Source organism: Rhincodon typus, chromosome 23, assembly GCF_021869965.1.
Source record: "Rhincodon typus isolate 14 chromosome 23, sRhiTyp1.1, whole genome shotgun sequence".
NCBI classification, from domain to species: Eukaryota; Metazoa; Chordata; class Chondrichthyes; order Orectolobiformes; family Rhincodontidae; genus Rhincodon; species Rhincodon typus.
The window spans coordinates 36,755,152-36,782,462 of NC_063354.1; positions in this window are offsets into that span (position 1 = coordinate 36,755,152).

A 27,311-nucleotide genomic window follows, 5' to 3' on the forward strand; every position below is an offset into this window, starting at 1 on the left:
TCCAGACCAACAGCAGAAAAAGATGGCACCAGCGCCAGGGATGCCGGTCCAATTTGGGTTAAGCTGGAAGTGCTGTGTAGTTCTGGGAAAAGAGAGTGGTAGAATGGGACTAGAATCTGACAAGAAGGAATGCTATAGGAATGGGGTAGGTAGTTAATGTGGTGAGTTTGATAACATACTGCAAGATCTCATGGCGAGAAACCTAAAAGAAACTCAGCGAAACTTACATGTAGCAAAAACATTGTAAGATTCAACCTTTAAACTCTGGAACTGGCTTCAGGGACATAGGAGCCAACAGTCAAACTTGAAATACTACAAGCAAATTAAACAATGTGATAACTATCCTCTGTTCATTAGATTTTTATTTTAACTTAAATAAATGTGCCGTGAACATCCTGGGAACAATATCTCGACTATCCTTTCTCTGTCCACAATTTTTGTAAATAGAATAATAACAAGCTGAAACTTTGAAATAAACTGGCATCAGCTTTGGATCTGTCACATCAATTCAAATGGACGATAGCCCCACACAAGACCCCTGACATATTAAAGGTGGGAACCTTGTTAACCTATGCTTATACGGGGTCAAAAGATATGTTGAATGTGGTATATATGTTGTATATATGTAGAATGCAACACAAGTATGGTCTTCGACTGGAAGTGTGCAGTTAGTCACTAAAGCACCTCTCATTAAAGGGACCATTACAGGTTGCTTCAGGAAAGGAAAGTAATACCTTTCCCAGTGATTTCTGTGGACCAGAAGAAACGTAAATGGCCCCACAAGTGTTTTCTCATATTCCAATCTGTAATTGCTCCCCTCTGTATTGACACGTCTACAGCTTGATTCTGCAGCAGAGTCATTGAGTTTAGCTCAGTTTCCAAATCCAAAGGAGGCTACACCCTTGAATCGGATTGAACTTCACACTGACATCGTTGGTCAATTGTGAATGCCCAACCCACAGCCTGTGCAATTTGACTCATCATCAAAACATCATTGACTTTTCTTTCCACAACTGTAGCCTGTCCATTAGTTTGGCAGCCAAGTGACCATTGTTCACATACTCTTTGACAGAGAGTATAGTGAAGGCAGTGTGATCAATCTCAGTCTGCACCCAAAGTCCAGATAAACCTCTAGTGGCCATGACATCAGGGAACTCTTCGACTGGTTACAGCACCTCGAATACAAAACTGGCCCAGAATAGCTACCTTATCCCAATTTGAAGGTCAAATCTGCAAAATCCTGCACTGAATTGCTTCTTCACTGGCTAGGAGAGTCGAGGTTTTGCAGCTGGAATTCAGAGTTGCCTTAAACTTGTTCTTCAGTGGCATATGCCGCGATATAGTTCCCTGAGATACCACTGCCCGAAGAGTCTCCTTCAAGGGAAGACAGTGCACAGTCATAACTTCACTAGACAAGTAATCCAGAAGTCGATGTTAGTGTTATGGGCACAAAGGCTCAAATTCCACAACTATTTGAACATGCCTTGTATCTGTCCATCTAATTCCTTTTGGAATTTAAATTCCATTAATTAAATTGGGAATTGAGAGTTCGTCAGAGCAATGCTGACCGTGAGACCATAATTGTCATTATAAACCAACTGGGTTCATGAATGGGAAGGATTCTTGTCATCCTGTGGTTCCAGATTTACAGCAAAGAGGTTGACTCCTCACGATTGTCTAAATCATAGAATCCTTACAGCATGGAAGCACGATATTCGGTCCATCAAGTCTATACTGACCCTCTGAAGACCATCCCAACCAGACCACCCCTTACCCCATTCTCGTAACCCCATATTTCCCATGGCTAAGCCACTAAGCATGCACATCCCTGGACACTGTGGTCAATTTAGCATGGCCAATCCACCTAACCTGCACATTATTGGACTGACGTTGGAAATGTTGAAATGGTTGAGCACGTCGCTCAGTTTGAGGGATGAGTTACAAACACTTGCCCTTGTAGTCACGTGCACACCCCAAGAAAACAAATAAACACATTTTTGTTCTTCATGAGCCTGGGAAGATTGTTCAGCTCTGGGATGCATTATAGAGAAGCCACATTGTGTTCTCTCCTGTAATCCAGACATACACACTATACAGGAGAGGAAACCAGATAGGACTAGGCATGGAAGTTGTAGCTATTTATTCTCTCCCCGCATTCACCCTCCAGTTCAACCAAGCTGTGTGCCAATTTGAAATTGGTTAATTTAACATATTGGGAGATCAGATCTGGGAGCCAGCTAGATTGTATCTCAGTCCCATCGCGAGAAGTGCTTTCGTAAAGTTGAGCCATCATGGGAAATGGGACACTATTTTCAAAGCATTTCTTTTGCTTTAAACCATTACTGTCATTATATGATACAATTGCGTGACTGTGAGCTTTTTATTTGGTAAGTTTTAGGACTTCCCTTAATTGTTGCCCATGTTCTTTCCATGAAACAGTTACTGTTCCTGGAAGGATAGCCAGAGTAATGCGCCACATAAAAGGAGTTTGTTGTTGGTGATCCCTCTCCATGAGAATGCTGTTTATTTAAGGCAGTTCCTGGGATTCATTTTTGAATCTGCACCAAGTAATGACTGAACTGTAAACAACTGTAACAAGTGTGCAGTTGACTGTGAAAATGACAACAAATTTTTTATTGTTTCCCTGGGGGGATGCAGTTTGGAATGACTTATCCTTCAGGACTATTAATCACAATGTGTTCTGGGAAAATTCCGAATGCCCATGTTGTCACAGCCCTTTGACAGAATGCAACAACAACAAGAAAGTGGCCTTGGGGATTTAACACAAATATTGCAACGTAATTGTGAATATGGTATGATTAATATTTTTTGTTAAAAATAACTATGCTTTAAAAGTGACCCTGGTGTTTCTTAGGTTTAGTGGTGCAATAATGCATTCGGGGCCCTCTTTAGTTGAAGTGCAGTGTGAATTACTTAGTAGCATTGAATTGGATAAACATTTCATTCACATGAATTTTTTAAATCCATGAATTCACATGGATCTAAATATATAAAAACCATTTTCACTAATACAATAGAATTATATATTTAAAAACTATTCAAGATTTGCAGTAAACTAAGCAAAAACAATGTGTTTTTGCTGTAAACAGCCTAAATTACGCACCTTAAAAATGGACCTTTCTATATTGATGACTGATTGATTGATTTTTTTTTAAGGTCGGATAATGTCATATTTTTGGGGAACCATAGGTAGAAAAGGGAAAGACCCAGGGTTATAGAGTAAAAAAAAAAATTTGTATCATACCTTTTGCAACTTCAGAGTATCCTGAAACACGTGAAGGCAAATATTGATGGAAGCAGTCATGATTTGATCATTCATTTTCACATTTTGACATCCAACCTAAATTTGCTTGTCTGGAAATACAGGAGGGTTGGACCAGTATGTCTCATTCACAAGTCTTTCTGGTTTTTCCTTTATGGGACAAGAGGGGTAGTTCAAAATTTCTCAAATCACTTTCTTGAGTACAAGTGTCTGTGGTTTGCAAAATATTCTCAAAACCTTCAGGAAGAAGGAGCTTTCTGTGAAAAGTGAAATGTTTGGATAATTCTGAAAGAATGTTGAGTGCAAATGCTATCACATTTGACTGAATGCGAGACCATTCACATCTCTTTTTATTTTAAAAGGAAAGCTTATCTCAGGCCAGGACATCAGATGTTTTATTTTTCCATAATATTTGAACACCCTTTAATGTTGTGGAAATAGGTTTATAATAGGAAAATCATGAAGATTTAGGCAAGAGACAAATAATACTTTCTTAGATTTGCCTGTTGGGATTGGGCATTTTCATAAGGGAGACAAAGTTTCTATCTCCATCTTTCCACCTCCACGATTCACACACTGGATATGGCACAGAGAACCAGTCAGAAATTTAGTAAGTAGATCTGTTAGTCACATTTCAATGAGTTGCATATGGATGGTATTGATATGTGATCTTACAAACTTCAGATCACAGTGAAAACTGGATGATTTTATTTGTAAGTAACAAAGTAGTGAGACATGTTATGTAGAGCTGTGACAGTCAGTTGCTCTCAATGGGTCCAGATCAGTGATTCAGGTCCAGATCACACAAGCCTTCTCAAAACGTCACTTCATCTCAATCCATCAACTCATTCTTCAATTCCGTTCGCTGTAGTCTGTCTAGCTTCCCCTATGCTGTTTCACTCAAGCACTCCACACAGTAGAGAGCCGCGCATCCATGCAAAAGTTGAAATTAAGTGCACTGCATGGGGTAAAATGGTCCAAACTTATAGTGCAAAGCAAATTTAAACCAGATTGGGATCAAGATCAATTATGGTGTAGTGAATCAAATCACGTACTTCTTGTTCTCCATGAGTAGGCACCAGAAATGAGATCACTTATTTATCATCATCATCTTCTGAATTTATGGCATGTAAATTGGATGCATTAGAACTTGATAGAATCAGCATCCCTTTGCCAAAGGAAAAATTGATGAATTGACAATGGTGATACAGCACAGATGATTCAAGGGGTTCACAACATTTCCAAACTGTGCATATTTCAGTGCTATTTTTGCTAAGATTATGCAGTCATTATCCGTAATTAAAGAGGAACTGACCAATTTGCTTTTATAATAGTATTGATTACAGAAATGGCACGAAAACCTCATGTTCGTAACAGCAGCACTTCCTGTTCCGTGTTTACACTCTGGGATTTATACTGTAGTAATTTGTGCTGAGCTTGTTGCTCACATATGTGCTAATTTGTTGTAACAGCAAGAACAATAAACTCTGGGACAAAGAGCTGGAAGAGCAATTACCTCTAAAGGGCTTGTATTTATATGATGTTGTTCACAACCTCAGGAAAACCTAAACTGCTTCAAGGTCAATGAAGACGAAATAAAATCCCTAAACCCTTCACACTGTTGAGGGAAATGAGGATGTAATCAGTAAGAACAGAAATCAGATTGATCGAGTGCTTCAAAGCATCAATGAAGTGAGTGAAGTTTTAAAGTGTTGAAGCATTGTTCTTTCTGCTGACTGTGCATATTCCAGTACCTGTAGATAATGAGTTTTGGCAACAGAAGTATGGTGAGTTTTATTGATAACTTTCCAGTTACACTGCGTTTTTTTTTACTTTGTATGGCACTAAATTAATGTTCAGCTGAAAGAGTCACAGCTCATAGAGAGTCAGTTCTTAGCATGTATTAATGTGTGCAACTCCAAAGTTAGAATTTTGGTACACATTTGTGTATAATACGAACAGCTCATTGAACCTTTGAGTCCAGCCAAACTTGGTGCTATGGGTGAAATTTAATGGTAACGCCAAGAGTGACAAATGAAGTGAATAGGAGAAATTCAATGAACAGGAGATAAAATGTCAGGTTCCAGATGTTAGGTTAAAATTTGCGAATTTCGTTGACTAAGAGGCAGGAGTCTATTAGCATGACAAGAACATTCATGAACATAAATTTACCAGATGAAATGATGCCTTTGGAACAAATGTATATGCCATTTTAATGAGTGGTTAAAGCTGGCATGGAACAGGTGAGGTAGTCCTTTAAGTAGATATTGACCGAGTGGGGGCTGCTTCTCTTTTTTTGAAATTGTTGGAAAAGGAGAGTAGAACTTGAGTTGTTTTGTTGATGTCAGGTGATTGTTTTCCGAGGAAGAATGGGTCCGTCTTCTCTGAAGGAGGGTCAATTGTGGCAAACATACGGAGCTTTGGGGAACCAAGAGGGATGGAGCTGGATGACATTGGGAATGTCAAGATTGATGGAGAGAATGGTCCAGGATGTTTAAAGGTAAGGCTGGGAGAGTCCAGAGACAGTGTGAACAGACCAGAGCTGATGGGAGTATTGAGGCAGATAGAGAGATGGTCAAAGGTGACTAAGAAAGCATGGTTCACAATGGATGGTAGCTCTAGAATAACAAAGGAAGTGTTGAGAAACATCCCTGCATCAACAGGAAAATGAGCTGGAGGTCATTTGGGGGGGTTGGTGGAGATGAAGGAGTGATCAGTGCGAAGCAGAAGAATAATCGCATCATAGAACCCTGCAGTGTGGAAGTAGGCCATTCGGCCCATTGAGTCCACACTGACTTTCCGAAGAGCATCTAACTCAGACCCACCTACCCCTACTCTATCCCCATAACCCCGCATTTCCTGTGGCCCAGAGCCTGCTCATCTTTGGACTGTGGTGGGAAACCGGAGCAACTGGAAGAAACCCACGCAGACGTAGGGAGAATGTGCAAACTCCACACAGAGAGTCGCCCGAGGGTAGAATCAAATCCAGGTCCCTGGCGCTGTGAGGCAGCAGTGCCTACCAATGAGCCACCATGTCAACCCGGATCTTCATTGATCCACAGCTGCAAGGGCATGAACAAGGGTCTTGTAGACTCTGTTGGTCATATGTTTGGACCTGTCTATCCACAGTCTACATCGTATAGCTACGATGCATCTAGGGCACCATGTGTTTGTGGAGGAGGAGAGGATTTGGGAGATATGGGCCATTGGCCACATGCAGCAATAGCCAAAGGGTGCAGATGATGAAGGATCAGTGCAATGCTGAATAATGGCATGTAATTGAATGTGCTACACACAGGCCAATGGCCTGCAAATCTCAGAGTGACAAGGTGACTGACATCACAGCTGTCAACCATTGACTAATGTCAGCTTCTTCATGGAGGGCCACAGCATTGAGGAATGGGAGACAATGCTCTGGCAGTAGATCTAAAAATCACAATGACTTTGAATTTCTCCACCACTGGAATGTTTCCTGATTTTGTGGGAGACCTATGTGACATTTCGCAGGCAGATGGAAGGATTTGGTGGCTTCTCACTCTCACTGGGCAGATAAACTGTTTAATCCTGCATTGCGCCCTCTGAGAGACGATGGTCTACTCACGCAACCTACACAACCTGGTTTGCATCAACGGGCTGCCACTCATTCAGGTCTCATGTGATTTCATGCACTAAGGTGGTTAGAATTTATTATTGTTAAATCTCTTCAGTCACAAAAATATACTGTTTGCTGTCCTCACAAGAGGACACTTTGCTGAAATGTCAGCCTTCTCCACACCTGGATGTGCTAGTGCAGCCTTTTGGCTCCTAATGTTTGCTGCAACCTCCATTCAGGCTGACTTGGTCAGGTCAGAGTGTCTCCTGGTTCCATTGCAGAGAAAGACCTCTCTCGCGCCTTTCATATACCAAAGAACAGTACAGTATAGGTACAGGCTCTTTGGTCCACCAAGACTCTGCCAATACATGATGCCTTTCTAAACTAAAAGCCTTTTGCCTCTATGCTGTCCCTATCCTCCTGTCCCCTGCCTATTCATGTATCTGTCGAGATGCTTCTTAAACGTTGCAATTGTATCTGCTTCTACACCGTCCTCTGGCAGCACATTCCAGGCACTTACTACCCTCTGTGTAAAAATCTTGCCCTCACATCTCCTTTAAACTTATTCATTTTTACCTTAAAGCTCTAATAATTGACATTTCTACCCTGGGGGAAACAAAAATAACTCTGACTATCCATTTCATCCACGCCTGTCATAATTTTGTAAACTTCTGTCAGGTCACCCCTCATCCTTGGATGTTCAAGTGAAAATAAAATCAAGTTCATTCAATCTCTCTTCATTGCAAATACCCTCCGAACCAGGCAACATCCTAGTAAACCATTTCTCCGAAGCCTCCACAACCTTCAGGTAGTGTGGTGCCCATAACTGTACACAATACTCCAAATATGGCCAAACTAAAGTTCGGTAAAGTTGCAATGTGACATGCCCTGACCGCTGAAGGCAACATGCTATATGCCTTCTTGATTACCTTGTCCACTTATGTTGCCACTTTCAGGGAGTTGTGGACCTGTATAAGGTGTAGAGCTGGATGAACACAGCAGGCCAAGCAACATCAGAGGAGCAGGAAGGCTGACGTTTCGAGCCTAGACCCTTCTTCAGAAAAAATTCAGCCTTCCTGCTCCTCTGATGTTGCTTGGCCTGCTGTGTTCATCCAGCTCTACACCTTGTTATCTCAGATTCTCCAGCGTCTGCAGTTCCTACTATCTCTGTCGACCTGTATGCCTAGATCCCATCGTATGTTGATGCAACTCAGGGCTCTGCCATTGACTGTATATTTCAATCCTGCATAACATCTCCCAAGCTGCATCACTGGATTTGTCCAGCTTAAGCTCCATCTGCCATTTCTCTGCCTAAGTTTCCAGCCTATCTATATCCTGCTGTATTGTCTGGCAATCCTCCTCACTATCCACAGATTCCCCAATCTTTGTGTCATCTGCAAACTTACTAATCCTGACTTTCCTGAAGGGCTTGAAGGAAACACTGCAATGATGTATTACTGAACCTGCTGGTAGCAGCTTGAGACATCTGTGTTTCTCTAGAGTGGCAGCAGTTTTATAAGTAGAATTGGAGGCAAACGGTGAGAGGATGTGGCAGCAATTTCCAAAGATCATGACGCCGCTGGCTTGCAATGAGTGGATGCCATTTAAAAATTGTGCCAGAATAATTTGACATCATTTAATGATGCCAGGGTTGTTCACATTGCGCCCACCCTCTGCTGCAGAGTTGGCTGTGCCCCTCACTTCTGCATATCTAGCTAGAGGGCTACAGCATGACTATGCATGGCCAGTTTTTCCTCAAATAAGAAAAGTCCCACATGCTTCCAGTTCCACTATCAGGATGCTCCATCAGTGCTGAAATAGAAATCATCCCTGTTTTACCTCATATTGACCTGAGCAATTGTAGTTTCATTCATTAGCATGTGACTAGTTGATATGCTTGCTTTGCACAGTAAAGAACGTCCTACTCTATTTTCTCTTTCAAATTGGAAGTGCTTAACAAAAACTTTTTTTTTGTTTTGTCTTTAGTGATTAGCAGTTTTATTATTTGACATGAACTTAATCCTATCATTTATGGCACAATGTTCAGCTGATCAAAGCCTCCAATAATTGATATGGCACTCTATCTTTAAAAAAAATCAAGGATATACCAAAGTATTTGGTTATTTATTTAGCACAAAATAGTATATTTCATACAACAAAGGGTATTTTTTAACTTACAGAAGAGAATGCTTATGGTCAATTAGGAGGTAGTTATCTAAATTCCCTCAAGTTAAGAGCTGGGCAAAGATATTGGCCTTGTTTTTTTGTGGCTGTGTATTTTTCTTATTTGTTTGGGATCATTTAGTTTCTTGTTCAGAGAACACAAAGGGTAATTGCCAGATTTACTACTGTTTCTCAAATTGACAGTACCGTTTCGCTGCCGTAATTTAATACCACATTGCGATAATTACTGGTAAATGCTGGCAATTGCTGGAAAAATCTACTGAGAATACATCGAAAATGTAAAGACATTTAAACTTATTTGCTGTTCAAGTCCAGCAGATTGATTTAGATATTTTGCAGAACTGACGTATAACCACTATCTGATGATGCTGATCGACTCCACCAACATTTAATTTAGTTTATTTTGTGCTAGTGTTTATATGACTAGCCCTTATATCAGGGTATAAACTCTTCACACCAATGTAAAATCAAGTAGGCTTGAACTGTATATTAATATTTGCAAGCAAGATGTGTCTGTCTTTTAAAAAAAAAATCAAAAATGCCCATAAAGCATTATTCATCAGTCTTGTTGTTTTCCTGTAGATTTAGTTTTCAAGCTGATGTTGATGATGGTTTTTCTGAAGTCCCTGGTCTCCTCCAGCTGTCAAACAGATTTTTGAATTTTCTGCATTTGTTGATGTTCTTAGCATGCCATTTATCTTAAAGCAGGAATGGCTCCTACACTTGTCATACAGAGTACTGATTGCTGTGTTTTGGAGGTTAAGACATGCAGTCACAAGATGTGTACCAATATTTGGAGGTGATCTCTCACACCAGAATAGCTTGAAGAATCCTATTGCAGAAAACTTAAAATCAACAATTACATCGTATTTGCCCATGAAGATGCCTCATTATCCTTCCTGGTTCTCCTTAACCACTCTGCAACCTCCTCTCAACAATTCTCTATCCAACTCCATCCAGCTAAGGTTCCTCATACACTTGCACAAATGTAACCAAACAATCTCCTCTGTCTCATTCTATCACTTACACTATTAGTGGAGTCCCCATGGGTCTTACTCTGTCCCCTCCAGTTTTAAATTTACATTCAGTCCTAAATTCAGTCCTAAACAGCTTTCTTAGCTGAACGCTGAGAATACTAAATCCAGTCACATCAGTGCCCACCTGAAATTGCATATCATTTCCATTCTTCTCCTCTTTGAACATTGTGGTTGTTTGATTCAACCTCCAGTTCTACTTAATTCAACCATTTCTACTTAACCCCAAGCTAAGCTCTTACGCCACAATCCTCTCCAGCACAAAGTTGACCTGCTTGCACTGCCACATCCTGACTCCACTCTTACCTCAGCACATCTCCTGCTAAACCCTTCGTTCATGTCCTTTGTAACCTCAATTACTCAACTTTCATTCTTGGCTGGTCTTTCATCTCCCACCCTCTATAAACCTCAGCACATTATTCATTGTGCCACTCCTGTTCGAGCTCATACTAATTCCACGCATCCATCACCGTTGTGCTGTCTGACCTAGATTTGTTTGTGGTGTCTGAACTCGTCAGATTTGAAGCGCTCACCCATGTGTTCACATCCTTTCATGACCATACCTGTTCCTGTGTCATTAATCTAGTCCCTCAGCCTTTGAAATTCAGTGTTCTTGCAACTGTAGCTCCTGTGAAACCCTGTTCTCTTTTCCATATCTTTGAGGAACATGCCTTCAGCTACCTCAGCCTTAAGTTTCGGAATTCTCTAAATAAGTCAATCTGCTTCTTCACTTCACTCAGATTCCCCTTAAAACCTACCCCCTGCCTTTGGTTTTAGGTAATCCTCTAAATATACTCTTGTTTACTTTGTGGACAGATTATATTTCTTTGAAGTGCCTCAGGGTATCAACGCAATTGCTCATGTTAATGTTATGGTTTTGTCTCCATATTAGCAAACGTAGCACTAGTCCCATGCAATCAATTCTGGTCTCCCTGCTATAGGAAAGATGTTGTGAAGCTTGAAAGGGTTCGGAAAAGATTTACAAGAACGTTGCCAGGGTTGGAGGTTTTGAGCTATTGGAAGAGGCTGAATATGCTCGGGCTATTTTCCCTGGAGCATCGAAGGCTGAGGGCTGACATTATGGAGGTTTATAAAATCATGAGGGGCTTGGATAGGGTGAATAGCCAAAGTCTTTTCCCCAGTTTAGGGGAGTCCAAAACTAGAAGGCGTAGATTTAAGATGAGAGGGGAAAGATATAAAGGGACATGAGGAGCAACTTTTTCATGCAGAGGGTGGTTCCTGAATGGAATGAGCTGCCAGTGGAAGTGGTGGAGGCTGCTATAATAACAACATTTAAAAGGCACCTGGATGGATACATGAATAGGAAGGATTTGAAGGGATATGGTCAAATGCTGGCAAAAGGCACTAGATTAATATAGTATATCTGCTCAACATGGATGAGTTGGACTGAAGGGTCTGTACCTGTGCAACACAAGTCTATGACTCTATGACCTGGTTGGTTACCAAGGTTGCTTCATTCCATCTCCCAAAGATGTCCTACTTTGGGAAATGTTGAGAACGATATTACGTAACAAACTTTTGGGTTATTACTGTAGTGTTGCCATCTGTTTAATATGTTTAAGTTGACAATTCCAAAAGCCATTAGATAATGGAGTCACACTGGGTGCTGCTCAAGCTTCATTATATTCCATTGACAAGGCAGGTACTAGGTTAGGCAGCAGGGTTTGCTCAGTGGGTATAAAATGGCTCGGTTTGCAGGCTTCTCAGCCTTATCTTTTGAACATGAGTAGGAGCTTCCTCCAGTCAACCACTCATTACCTCTGACAAATTCATCATTTTGACTCCATCTCCTTTCGTTAAAGCCCCACATACAGAACATTTTAAAAAAAAACACGTTTCCACTCTGCCATAAATCACTTTAGTTACAATGATTATAGTGAAAAGTGTAATTATGTCTTTAGCTGTTATTGATTTGGATCTATTTCCTGTAATTATCTAAATGACAAAAAAAATTAAATGCCCACTCCTGCCCTTCATGATGTATTCTGCAGATTTTTACATCATACATGTCGGTGATTCCTTGTGCTGTAAACGCCTGATCTTGGGTTTGGAAGCAATAAGCAAACAGCACTTTCCGTCAAAAGGAGGGCTGAAGTGTGGCAGTGGGGTGATTTTGGGAGGATTGTCAGTTGTTAAGATACACTGCTTTTGCTTCTGATCTGCCAACCAAATACATCAAGACATTTACAGAAATATAAAACTAAATGTTGTTCCTGACCTCTTAGTCAGCAAATGAAGCATGACACATGGAGACATGAAAGAGGAGAATACTTAGAGTGGTTAAATAATTAAACAAAGTACAAGTATGCCTGTAAGTATCATATAGGCTTCATATTTGCAGTAACATTTGGAAAAGATAACAAAATGCTTGATGACTAAAAGCCAATATTGTGGAGACTGATTTGAAAGATCATTTTCTTCCTTTGTTCTTTAATGTTTGGCATTGATGACACAACCAGCACTTGCTGTCTCTCCCTAATTGGCCTTGAATTGTGTGGCTTAATTGCTCAGCCATTTCAAAAGAAATGCGTCATGCAAATTATTGTGGGTCTGGAGTATGTCAGACTGAGCAAGGGATGGCACATTTCCTTCCGTGAAGAGCATTAGTGAACCAGATCTGTTTTTAAGGCCGTCACTGATGGTTTCATAGTCACCATTAGTAAGACTAGCTTTTTAATTCCAGGTTTAATTAATTAATTGAATTAAAATTTTGCCAGTTGCAACAGTACAATTTGAACCCATGTGTGCAAAGCAAGAGTCTGTGCTGTGGAATACTAGCCTGGTGATATTATCTTTATGCCCCTGTCTCTGCGGTTTATCATATATTAATTCTTGCAAAGGTTAGATGATATTCAGAAAACAAAGGCCTACACATGCTAATCTTCATAACGTTTTAAACAAATTAAAACATATTTGTCATTTGAGAATAATATCAGCCTCTATGTATTTTAACAAACCTCATTTTCTGGTACTAACCTCCCAATCTCTGTCATCCTTGATGAGAGATGTTAAACTGAGATTCAATATTGCCTGTCACATAAAGAAGTCCAAATCTCAACAGAAAAACGGTAGACTATTTTGACTATTTAAAGCCATATTATCCTTGATGGAATCCAGTGCTTCTTGGTCACGTGGCTGAGATTACTGGTATTAAACAAAATGACGTCTTACTCTCTTCCAATGGTATAAACTTTTTCTTTTAGCCAAAGCGTTCCTTGCTTTCTGTTTAAAAAATTGACTTCACAGCTTTATTGGACCTGTCTCCCTTTCTTTTCCTTTATACAAGCTAAAAGGAAGACTTGATCCAGACGCTATCTGCCAAATGCCTGGGACGAGTGACTTCCCAACACAATGAACGTGAGGTTTTCATCAACATTCAGGACCAGCCAGCCAATTGGTAATTGTTTAACGTCATAGGGGAGAACAACACATTGACTGCCTATCATCTTGGTGTCTTACTTTTCCTTTTCAAGTTGTCTGAATGTTTGATGCCTTCAAACACAACATTTAAAAGTATTTTTAACCAACAAGATAAAACACAAATTAATAAAATCTTTAGCTGCCTGAAAGAAAAAAAACTGTTCTTAAAAAGACAGAGCTGAGCAGAGTATATAGAGTCGACTTTCATTTTAACTAAATGCTCACCACGCTTAAAATATGCCGTTAAGCTACACTGTACTGTGTGACCTGGTTGCAGATATTAAGGGTAACTCATTAATTAATATACAGAGGAATCCCAAGGTTTTCTTGACACTGCATTTTTAATAGAAGACACAGATTAGGTCATTCCTCTTGGTATACACAACTTATGTTTTTTTAGGAAATGATGCTGGCATTGTGCTTTGTGTTCAGCCTTAAGCAGTTTGCACAGAATTTAACTTGGAAGAAATGTGCCAGATACACTTCTGGGACCAGTGAAATATCACGCCACTAGGCAGCAAGACTCCTTAATTCATGAGTGATGACATGACAATTTCTCACTCAAGTCAAAGAAATTCCAGCATTCTGCATTGTGTTTCACCACACTTGCAAAATGCCAATGGGAAATAGTTTAGTGCTGAATCTTCTTTTAAAGAATCACCCGATAGAGGTCTTCAACATTGGGAAGAATTATAATGAGGTAATTTTATTTTCATAAATTGTTCCCTTTGATCTTCAAGTTGGTACCAAAAGGGCACAAATTGAAAACAAGTACAATATCAGTTTCAAAGAGAATTTGGAAAAACTATCCTGAGACAAGTGGTGGCTATAACATTGAATTCCCTGCCATAAAATATCACTCAAGTGGAGTGTTCCTTTAAAAGGGAAGATGATTGCTGCTTGAATAGGTAAGATAATAAAAAGTGCATAAAGTAAGTAAAAAGATGGATTTTGACGAGGTCACTTTTGTCCAATATAAATGAATGACTGATGCAAACGTGACCACAACAACACAGTTTTAGTCCATGCATTAATTTTGATAGAAAATGCCTAGAGCACAAAACTGTCCTGTATTCCCAATACACCCACGACTATGCAGCCAAATTCCAAATGAATGCCATCTACAATTTTGCTGACAACACCACCATGGTAGGAAGGATATCAAACAACAATGAGTCTGAATCCAGAATGGAGATAGAGGGCTTGGTGTCATGGTGCAATGATAATAACTACTCTCTCAATGTCAGCAAAACAAAAGAACTGATCATTAACTTCAGAAAGAAAGGAGGAGAACACACCCCCATTTAAATCAACGGAGCAAAGGTTGAGAGGGTTGAGAACATTAAGTTCCTAGCAATTACAAAAACCAACAACCTGTCCTGGACTTCCCATGTAGATGCGATGGTCAAGAAGGCACAACAATGCCTCTTCTTCCTCAGGCGGCTTGGGAAATTTGGCACGTCCGTAAGGGCCCTCACCAACTTTTATAGATGCACCATTGAAAGCATACTGTCAAGGTGCATAACGGCCTGGTACGGTAACTGCTCTGCTCAGGACTGTAACAAACTACTGAAGGTTGTGTGCAGAGCCCAGACTCATCACAGAAGTCCAACCTTCTATTCATGGACTCCACTTACACTTCTCATTGCCGTGGAAAGGCAGCCAACATCATCAAAGCCCCCTCCCACCCCAGTAATGCTCTCCTACAACCTCCTCCATCAGGCAGAAGATACAGAAGTTTGAACATATGCACCAACAGGTTCAGGAACAGCTTTTTCCCAGCCATTATTAGACTGATGAATGGACTATCTAACTTCAAATAACGTTGATCTTGCTAATGTTGATCTTCCTTTGCGCACCTCCTGTACAATGTATCCTGTATGCCTCACTCTGTCTAAGCACCCTATGATCTGTATGTCCTTGCTTACAATGGTCTGCCAATACTGCTCACAAACAACACTTTTCACTGTACTTAGGTTACATGACTAGAATAAATCAAATCAAATGAATACATGTTCATGGATTCAATGTGCATGTAGTTATTTTTAAAAATTTACTGCTGCTCTGTAACCAAGAAAGCAAAGTACTTAGAATCATCAAATGTTCCTACACAACACTTGTCCAGTGTGTGTTTTTCATCTTATTAACAGAGGGAGATGATATAGCCATAAAGGCGTCGGTTTAGTTACACATGTGCATGACTACTATTGAGATTGGGAAACTTCAATTGTTAAGTATTAATTGCATTTGTAAATGATAACAATAGAAAAGTTGCTACAAATATACAAGTACAGAACATTTGGCCAAGATGAAGAAAGGACACTGATTGCAATGAAGTTCATTCCCCCTTTAGCTTGATTCTTCACCTATAGCACCCAAGTCTATTTTGAACAGCACTATTTTGTTTTTCCTTTAGCAAATCATCTTCAAATTATTTACAAATCATCACATTACTGTCAGTATCAATCTTGTTTCTCTCTGTTCGAGTGCAAGTCTAATTTGCAGATTTGAATATACTTTTCTTGCTTTGTGTGTCTAAGATGGGGCACTGGACTCCAAGTGAGATTTGGCTGGTACATTGTAAAACCTCTTCATAGGATGGTTGCCCTGGAGATTGGTTATGGTCCCTGTAAGGAAAGAATTACAGATCCCACAGACATTCCACTGAAATGGTTCTTTAGGTCAAAAGCTGTCATAATATATGGGGCTTAATTCGGAAAGAAAAGGAGGTAGTGGTCTGAAAGTGGTGTTGTAAAACTTTATATTCTGTTCCTCCTCTCACTGTGGCTACCTTGATATTATTGGGTCTTCTGAATTGGTGGCCTGGGTGATTGCCTGAAATTGATATACTAGCCAACTTTAATAATGAATAGGATCCCAATGCTTATTTACATTTGGTCTTGTTAAATCGGGCTCTGTGCACTTTTGACTGAATATTAGATGGTTGTTAGACCGAAGAGAAGGTAACAGATATATCTCACTTTATTTTTCCGTGGTTGAGGGCACTGGAGTTATTCCTCAGGCTCCCCAAATCGACCTATTCTGGCTGCTTTCTGCTCCTGACTTTTCAACTTGTTTCCCACCTTCACCCAGTCCAGATCCCTATGTCCTGGTCTGGTCCCAAATATCCTCCCAGAACATCTTCACCTCTTCTCCCATCCTAACAACTCCCCTTGTCATAATTGTTTCAAGAATCCTCTGTCAAGATTTGTTTGCTTTAGCCTTTTTCAAAGATATATGTCATAAACTTCTTCGCTTTTATATTTTCAGGTTTTTTTTCCCAATCTTTTTTCTAATTAATTTTTTTCCACTGCTGCTACGATGGATGGTGCCTGTCTTTTGAAGGTGATTAGTTATGCCCTGGATCAAATTGCTCTCGAATGTGATCATTTTATGGTCAATGGTCTCACAATTTCAAATTATTGCTGGTCAGTTACGCCTCGATACAGATCATCCCAGTGCTATATATCTGAACCTTTAGCTGCTGAAGGTCATACCAACCTCCAGGGAATTGTACTATATTAGTTCCAGATAATTGTCAGAGACTATATTTGTTTTAATCTGTGTAAAATGGTGCAATTCAATGATCTTAGGTCAAGGTCCTGAAAAATATCACAAATTAGATCTCTGAGTAGTTGCTCTAGAATCACACATCATCACTTTACTAGAAAAGCAACTGAAAAGCTTTCCTGAAGGCTCGCTTATTTAGTTGAATTCTTCAATGTAGCACACTCACAGTAGCCAAGGCAATGAATTTATTGTTATTGATTCAGTTAACAAATAGATATCTCAAGATATTTTTGTCAGTCGTATTTAAAAACATTATCCCAGGCTTTAACTCAAAAATACATTGAGCTTGCTAAGGCTGAACCATCTGAATACCACAAGAGGCTGTGACTGAGGATATTTTGTTTGCCCTGCAGCTCTGTCTCATCAATCTGCGTCATTAGCCGCAACATTTATTACTTTCATTTCTTAAACATCAATCTCCCTTCCTAGATCCTCACACAAATCTCTGTCTCTGAAGTTCTGACATCCTAAAGTCTCTAAAATGCCAAAGAATGCAAAGACCACAAACTGCTTTCTCTTTCCATTGGTTTAGTACCAATTTTAAGACTTTGGTCCCTTCTTCTGGATTCTGCTCCGGACTACCTTTGCAGTTCACTTCATTATTTTGAAACAGGTCAACAGTCTTCCACTTCCTTCCCCCATAACTGCACAGAGACGTTTTAGTGTCTGTTTTGCTCTTTCACTTAAACTTGTGCTGGAGGTGGTCATGGTTTGAAACGTTTGAGCTCCCTTGTAGTAAAGACCAAAATTCTTAACACCTAATAGATCAATGAAAAAAACATTAAAACTCTCAAAACTTTGGCAGGTAAATTTGTGTTCAACAGCCTTTACGACGACACCTAGAACTGACTCAGCTGTCAAGATAATACTGTTGACACTAGATAACTGGAACACTTAAGAGATTTCTATATTACATCTGTTTTCTTTGGGTATTTTTGGCATCTTTTAAAGGATACACATTGTTGTCATTTCAAATGTGTAAATCAAGCGTGGCTAGCGAGATAGCTAAAGTGTGGGGCGGAGCAATGCCAACAACATGAGTTGTGTCCCCATATCAGCTGTTCTTGTGGTAGTTCTTGGGATCTTTCTCCTCACCTTGCCAATTGTGACAGAGAGGACTCCACATGAAATGAGAGAAATCAAATTGCCTCTACTGCTGTCTCATTGGGATAAAGCATGCGCTCACTGCCATATGCAGAACTGAAATTTTGTGCAGTTTTACAATCCTTCTGGAATGACAAAGCTTTGAATTTAAGAATAAAAACTATAAATTGATAGAGCAGGGCGGCTGTCTTTTAAGTTAATTGCAGTGTGTGTTTTGACTTATCCAACCACTGTTTCAGCACCAATTATTTCCGTGGTACTCCTTATTTTTTGACACGCCTTCCACTGCTTGTTGTGACATCCTGCTCCATTTTATTCCCGAATTGATACTTATATAGAAAGATAGGTGGACTTCAAAACATGAGGCAACATCCCATATCTAACAGAGCACAGCGTTCTAGCATGAATTTGAGTGAAATGCTAATGGAATTGAATAAAAATGTTACTGTCACTCATTCTGGACATTTCTAAGGAACGCCTGAACTAAACACTGAGTTAAAGGGTCATCAAGCACACTAGGCGAATGTCATGACGATTCAGCAGTGACAGAACATCAAAGAATTTACTATAACAACGTACAGGGATCCAAAGTAGGAAAGATTTAAGAATTGAGTAATTAAACTGAAATGTCCTGCCACCTCGTGGCAGGTTGAAGTAACACTACAAGGTAACAGGGTTGATCATTTTGAAGTGATAGGTAATAAATTTGACAGACACGATCTTGAGACATTTACATTATTACTTATAGTCAACTAATGCTAGAACATGCTAATAGCTTATAACATTTTGATGGCCAGCAAATGGGACACATTTTGCAACCAAATATTTGTGCATACTCACTCTATCCCCGGACCTCCACCACTGTCAAAGGAACTCTGCACATTCATAACAGTTGTAAGTGGAAATGTGGAGGGGAGCTTTCACCCAACACATGGAATGAAGTTGGTGGAATTACCTACGTGCAGCCTATATTGGAAGGAGCCCAACCGTTTTGAGGCATGGACCATATTAACATAATTTGAATTCCTGCAGAACATTAAGCAGCAATGGTCAACTCATCTTATTGAAAGGGAGTGGGCAAGAATCCTGGCACTGCCATAAGCGAGCCATGCCAGAAATGATTGATGAAAAGGTGAGGGTGTGAAATGGGAGCCCACTCAAAGGTTGGTAGTTTGCTGCAATAATTTTGCGAGGTCAGGTCATGTATTCGTTTTCCTCTGATCCCAGCTCCACCCACCCTCAAAAAACTGTGCTGGTGTCATATCTGGAACAGTTTCCTGCAATCCTGTGAAGGACATCAGCTTAGACTGTTCACTGCCTTTTACAAATGAGTGGGGATACACTTTGCCAATTCATACCTCAAAATTGCAGAAGGGTTTCAAGTCCTGCCATTGTCACTTACCCATCTGGAATTGTGACTGACCTGCTACTTGTTACAGACAGGCAGGCTTCCTGCATTCTGACAGAGCCATTCCAAAATGCATAGGAATGGATCCTTGGTCTCCAAGGAACAGTTGAAATTTTTAACAGCTGACCGTTTGTAAAAAATGGATGGTCAATAGAATGCTTTCTCCCCCTCAAACATAAAATGTTGAACCAGTATTTGGAGGCATATTTTGGCATTTAAATCATGTGGCCAGATTGAGGATGATGAGAATGACTTTTCTGAGGCTGATGTCTGTGCTGAACATTCTTAGTGCCTTATTCAAATATTTCAATCAACTTTCTCCAGGGAACTCGAGGATCAGTTTACTTGCTCAACGCTGCCAATTTGACGTGCACTTAAAGGTGGTTTCGAAATGGCCCTGACCTGAGCAGAGCTTCCCACTGGGAACACAGGGTGGGGCGACTTGCTGCCTAATGTGCAAATGTATTTTTTTTGAAGCAATTACACATTGCTGATTGACATTCGCTCTTACAATCCAAACAGCCATTTGCATCGTTTGAACATTTTTCCAACCTGATGAAATGAACTGTGGTTTTCCCACGGAGTCTTGTAATTCAGAAATTAAATTCAGCAATGACAGACTATATGTTTCTTGAATGGAACATTGCAGCAGACTGGCTAGTTCAGTGAGTCAATAGGAATACTTTGTTCTCTCATATCTCACCTCAAGAGACAGAAAATTGTCCAAAACCTCTTTCGTCTAGTTCTGTCTAGAAATATAATAGGCATTTCCGTTGGTCTGATATTTAGCAGGCAATGTTTGGTAGATTGAAGAAGCCAATTTCTTGGATTCCAATACCAAACTGAGCACATAAGACTCGGGTGTCTGCAGTGTTCTTGATCTGAACCATTACAGGAAGCCTCCCTTGCTTTCTTGGCTCTTTTACTCATTTTCTTTTGGCAATTACCTCTGAAAGAGCTTCACAGGCATTTTTGAAGCTAATTCTTGTTGTTTGTGATGACAGAGCCTTATCACTACAAATGAAAGTCTTTCTTATTTTTAATACATAGTGCCTTGAGATCTCAGTGCATCTCGGGATGGCTTCAAATTGTTTTGTGCCCAAAAAAGCACTATTTGAAAAGTACGTTGATTGATTTAGTCACTTTTGTACTGTAAATACCATCACAGACAATATGTGCACAGCAAAGTTCTACAAACAGAAATTTGATATTGATCGGGTAATCCATTTCTAAAGACACTGAATCAGCTAGCTTGAGGAATGGAGAGAACTCCTGAATGTGTATGGCTTCAGTTGGTGTGATAGGCTGCAACACTTTGAGAGGGCTAACTGGGGCATTGTTCTAAGACCTCCTTTAGCAGATGGTATCTCCATTGCTGCAGCACCACCTCAGTTCTGCCTTGTATCAGCTGATATTTAGTACTGGGACCACAAACACGCAACTTTCTCACTTAGAGGCAAGAGTACTAACACTCAGGCATGGTTGAGCCTGGACTAAACTAAAGCAGTCGCTAGTAAAGAATTTGGTTTTTGAAATAGCATAAATATTTTAATAATTAATAATAGTATAAATATAAATAAATATTCAATGTGAAATGTTAACTCTGTTTCTTTCTCTATAAATGCTGCTGGGCCTGTTGGGAATGTTCAGCACTTTGCGTTTTTATTTCAGATTTCCATCATTGTCTTTTACATACATAATACATTGTATGCTGTGTACCTTTCACTACAGAGTCTTAATAGTCTTTCAAAGCCTTGCATGTTGTTATTAGGTTTGTACAGTTATAAATTCCCATGCTATTCATGTACTGGATATTTGTGCTTTTTTAGCTGTCCATGTAAACCTGTTGTTCTACAATCACACCGTCTTGCCAGTGGTGGCGCTGTTGGGCCTCAGTATTGCATCAACAATCTTCCTTTGTGCTGCAAAGAAACATCTTTGCTTCAACGAACTGTCCTTTCCTGCTCTCAATTTTCCTTAGGTTTTGTTATTTTACGTTAATTGGATCAAATCAAAGTACTATGTAAAAGAAGACAGAGAGTATGACCTTCAAATAGGCATTTCCTTTCGGTCCCACTAATTCTAATTCACCTGAAGAATACACTAAGATTTCAAAGCATCTTTGCAGTGACTGTCTGGTCCCAGCTGAGGGTAATTCTAGGCAATTCATATCCCAGAGTGAAACATGACCTGATAGATTACAAGTTTAGTTTTTACAGTTGGTTACTGTTATAGTTTGCTACTGAACATATTTGCGCAAAGCTGGCAATGTTCTTTTAACACAAGTTTACTACACAAAGGAGAAAAAGATAATGCTATGTAAAAATTATATAGATATGAGACAATTTGAAAATATTTTAACTTCTGTCTTCTTAATTTTTGACTTAATTGATCTTTCCAATTTTCCTTCCTGGAACCGTTTTAAGAATTTTTATCCAGGTCAAATAACCTGGATTCCTTTTCAGTTCTGACAACCAAAAGACCTCCACAAATTCTCACAACCTGGAGATTCTGCAAAACATAACAAACTGCCCTGCTGCTAAGATTAAACTCCTGTTCTGAACTAAAAACCATAGGCTACTGCTAGGATCAAATAGGTCTTGTGCTAGCATGAAACTGAAACTTACTTATTCTGAATTGCTCTCAAAACTAAACCTTCCAGTGTCCTCAATTATTTGCACTTCTGTATGTCATAAACTGGGCAATGTAAATACTTCATCAATGACTATCAGGGGTATCTGTTTAGGCACTTACTAAGTCACTTACTTTCTCAGTCATGATGTATTAAGATCATCTTTCCGAATAGCTTTCTCACCTCTTCACTAAAAGTTGCCTTCAAAGAATGGAAAACAAAACCCACCTACCTCTAAGTCCAAGTTCCAAATGACAATGTAAATATATTATGTACATTTCTTATGAAAGTGTGTATGAGAACACTGGCAGGATGAAAATGTGGTGTTATGCTTGGATATCATATAATGAGTTACAATCTCATTTCAGTGTTTTTAATACAAAGAGTCTCATAGGAAGGTTTTTAAAAGTATAACAGCCTGACTTTGGATCCTTTTGTTTCAGGGATCATGCAATATGCACGTTCCACTGATTAACCAAATATTTATATTTGCATCATTGTCTGCAGAGAGAAATTGAATTTGTTGCATGGATACAAAATGTGTCCAAAGAGATCTGGTTGACAGCACTGTAACATTCTGCTCCAAGTCTAGTTAGAAAAATGGTTGACTATATGTTGGCTCCATCACAATTTGTCACTTTCAACAGCCATTAGGTCCCTTATTATGAAAGGGAAATACCATCTGTTGTAAGATCCAAATTGGAAATTGCTAAAAAGATCATGTTGTTAAAGGTGTTTTGTCTTTAATTCATCAGGACAAACACAACAATACCAAATTTCAGAGATAGTAGGAACTGCAGATGCTGGAGAATCCGAGACACCAGCCCTGCACCTTGTTATACCAAATTTCACATCATCACAACTTACGTTATGGGGGAATAAAGGTAAGAGCTGAATCATAAACTCAACCAATTATCTTAAAAGTGTAGTTACTAGCATACTCAGAATTATTCTGAAAATGCTGCCCAAACACTGAATCATATCTAACAGTAGATGCTTAGTTTATTCATTATTGTTAGCAGCAACATGTATGCATACACAGGGATCCGTTTGCTGCAAACAAAAGGAATCTGTTCAAGCTTTGTGGCATTTTTTTAATCACCTGGGAGCCTGAGAACCTATGTGTTCCATTGCTTTCATAATGGCAATGTCTCAGTCAATGAGAGTTAACTTTGCCATCCAATCATCACCTTTATCTCTAAATTGTTGTGCTTATTTGAAATTCTTGTGTTGGGCTCGATGAGTACAGCAATATTTAAATTGGAAATTGGTTTACCCTGAAAACAGCATGCCTCTTGCATTCATAATTAGTTGGTTAATAACTGACCAAACATATTGTAGTTATAGGAACCATGAATAGCTGCCATCAAAAAAAAGTTTTAAAACAAATACTTACCTGAGTGTGGAGGTAAGGATCTAGAGAATGGGGTTGCTGCCAAATGGTGCTCATTTCTCATCACAGAGACTTTCCCTTTGCTGCCTAGACTCACCTGAGGCCTGCTGAGGCTGTGACAGGACTAGACAGATGCCAGTGCTAGTCATATTAAGGCTGTGGTCCCACCAGCAAACTCCTTGGACATAGGCAGTGTGTGTGTGTGTACCACTTTAACACCATGATTCAGATGCAATCAAATCTCATGCCATAATTTTAAGAACTCAGTGTGATATTGTGAGGTTGTAGGTATTGCTGCTGTGTGACTGGTGGTTGCTCTCAATGTTTAGCTGCATTTTACATTCCAAGGGTTTAATGAATATTCCTAAGATTTATGTTTGATGCACTTGACTAGATTTATTGACTACACCACCCACAGTACATTAAAATTAGTGGAACTTCTGGACGTTTTATTCTAGTTAAGCTTAATTCTAAAATCTGTAAACAGCTGGCAAGTTCAGAAGATAAATCACAGAAAAATAGCAATGTGAAACCAATTGAAAGTTAGTTTAGTAACACACTACACAGCATGTCGTAAAATGTTTTTTTTTGTGCAGCATTGATACAACCTTAACCCTGTAAGCACCTTCTCACTGACATATGGGCACTTGTGCCAAAATTCAGGGAGCCTATCCCACAGAAGAGTCAAGTAACAGCATCCTGATCTATTTTTGCTCAGTGGATCTTTTCTTAGAGCCAAAGTCCTAGAATTATCCATCACCATTCCTGGGTATGCTGTGCCCCACCTGCAGGACAGTCCAAAAAGAGGTGATGGCACGATAGAGCTATGTGATCAGGAGGAAGTGGCCCTAGATTTCTTGATATTAACTCCTAAAGCCCTGAATACTTCCATCAAGTCAAACAATAGCAAAGAGAGCTCCTGTTGATTAACAGTCACCACCCCTGAGCTGATAAATGAGTACTTCTGGAAAAATCAATAACAGTAGCAAAGGGTACATATGTATTCTGGGTTTGAGGCTTATCTGTCCATCAACAAGGGTGGATCAGCAGTACCCATGTTAAGTGAGTTGGCAAAGTCCTTAAAGACAACACAAATGTTGAAGGAACCAACAAAAGTGAAAACATACCAAACCTTGTCCCCACTAATCTGCCTATTGCAGATGCATCTGTCCATGACTGTATTGGTCAGAATGACTATCATAGAGATGTGGAGACGAAGTTCTGTCCTGATGCTGGGGCTACTTTCCACCATTGCATCCCTACGCAAAGAAGAAGGATTCAAGACAGAATTACAGCTCAAAAATGGGCATCTATGAGGTGCTGTGGACCATTAGCGACAGTCAAATTGTATTCCACAACAGACTATAACCTTATGATCTGGTATATCCCACACTTTTCCATTACAATCATAAAAAGACTAAGCTTAGTTTGATGAGGAGTGCGTTAGAATGAGCCACAGAAATACCTGACGTACTTAAAAATGAGGTGCTGGCTTCCAACAATCAACAAAACATGTAATAAACACAGGCCAGTGAGGGGATAACCAATAGATCATGTTAAAGCTCCGCAGTCCTGTCACTTCCATTTGTGAATGGTGGTGCAGTGTTAAACAACTAACCAGAGAAGGAAACCACATGACTATCCCTTCAATGATGTGACAGTCCAACCCGTGAATGCAAAAGACAAAGCTGAAGAGTTTGCAATCAACTTCAGCCAGAAATGCCAACTGGATGATCCATGTTGCCGTCCTCTTCAGGTCCCTAGCTTCACAAATGTGGCAGTTGAACACACTCCATATGATACCAAAAATACTTGAACACACTGGATAATACAATGGCTCTGAGCTCTGAGAACGTGCCAGCTCTAATGCTGAAATTCTTGTATTTTAAAGCCAGCTACTAGCTTAGCCAAGCTGTTCCACTACAGCTATTCCACAATTCTGATTTCAAACTAACAATGTGGACCATTGCCTGAGTATGCCAACTGGAATCTCAGTTATTTACTTTCCCATCGACCTGCTCTCAATCATCTGCAGACTAATGGAAAATGTAATTTAAAGGGCAAGCAAATGGCACTTACCCACCTGATGCTCAGTTTGAGTTCTATCAGGAACAGTCAGCTCCAGACCGCATCACAGCTTTGGTCTAAAGATGGAAAAGAGGTGAATTGTAGAGGTGAGGTATGAATGACTACCCTTGACATTAAGGCAGTATTTCACTCGATATTGCATCAAGGAATCCTCGTAAAATTGAAGTCAATGGGAATCAAAGAGAAATCAGATGGTTTGTTTTTGGAGCAGCTTGTGGCAGAGCCCACTAAGGAACAGGCAGTTCTGGATTTACTGATGTGTAATGAGGCAGATTTTAATTAGGGAGCTTAACATGAAGGAACCCTGAGGAGGCAGTGACCATAATATGATAAAGTTCACCTTGCAGCCCAAGAAGGAGAAGCTGGAATCAGATGTAATGATATTACAATTGAATAAAGGTAATTACAAAAGCATGAGGGAGGAACTGGCTAGAGTTCATTGGGTTGAAGCAGTAATGGCAGGAATTTCGGGGGGTAATTCAGGAGAAATTCATCCCAAGGAATAAGAAGCATACTGAGGGGAGAATGAGGCAACCATGGCTGACAAGGGAAGTCAGGGACAGCATGAAAGCAAAAGGAAAAGCATACAATGTGATGAAGATTAGTGTGAAGGCAGAGAATTGGAAAAGCTTTAAACACCAGCAAAGGTTCACTAAAAAGATAATAAGAGGAGGAGAAGATGAAATATGAGGGTAAGATAGCTATAATATAAAAGAAGATTGCAAGAGTTATTTTAGATATAAGATAGAGGCAAGAGTGGACATTGGGCTGCTGGTGACTGGTGGAGTTCAGCAGGAGTCAGTGTTGACCACAACTATTCACATTTTACATTAACGATCTGGACAGAAGAACTGAGGGCATTGTTATAGGGAGAAAGCAGGAGAATGAGGTTTGAAAAACATGTCAGCCATGATTGAATGGCAGAGGGGTCTTGCTGGGCCGAATGGCCTATTCTGCTCCCATGACTTATGCTCTCATGGTCTTAAAATTCTCCACTGACTGCAGCCTTGCCTAACACAGGAATTTTATTTGTTGGAAGCCAATCATTTCTGTACTGGTGTAGTACTGCAGGAGTTGCTTAGGCTGTATCCTTCATGCAGTCTACTATAGCTGCTTCATCCACGATCTTGCTTTCATTGTGTGTCAGAAATGGGGATGTTGTTGATGATTACAGTGTTCAGTTGAGGACCTTGCCCATGTGCAGCAAGACCTGAACTTAGCCTGACAAGTGGCAAATCATATCACAAAATGCCAACCAACGAGAATCTAACTACATCACCTTGACATTCTCTGATATTAATATCGTTTAGCCTACCATCAACATTCTGGGAGTCACCATTGACCAGAAACTGAACTGGTCCAGCCAAATGCAGTTAAGGTCTCATGCCAATACAGGAGTGAGAAACCACCTACTCTGTATACCAGAGATAGTAGGAACTGCAGATGCTGGAGTATCCGAGACAACAAGGTGCAGGGCTGGATGAACACAGCAGGCCAAGCAGCATCATAGGAGCAGAGAGGCTGACATTTCGGGCCTAGACCCTTCATCAGAAAAGGGGGAGGGGAAGGGGGTTCTGAAATA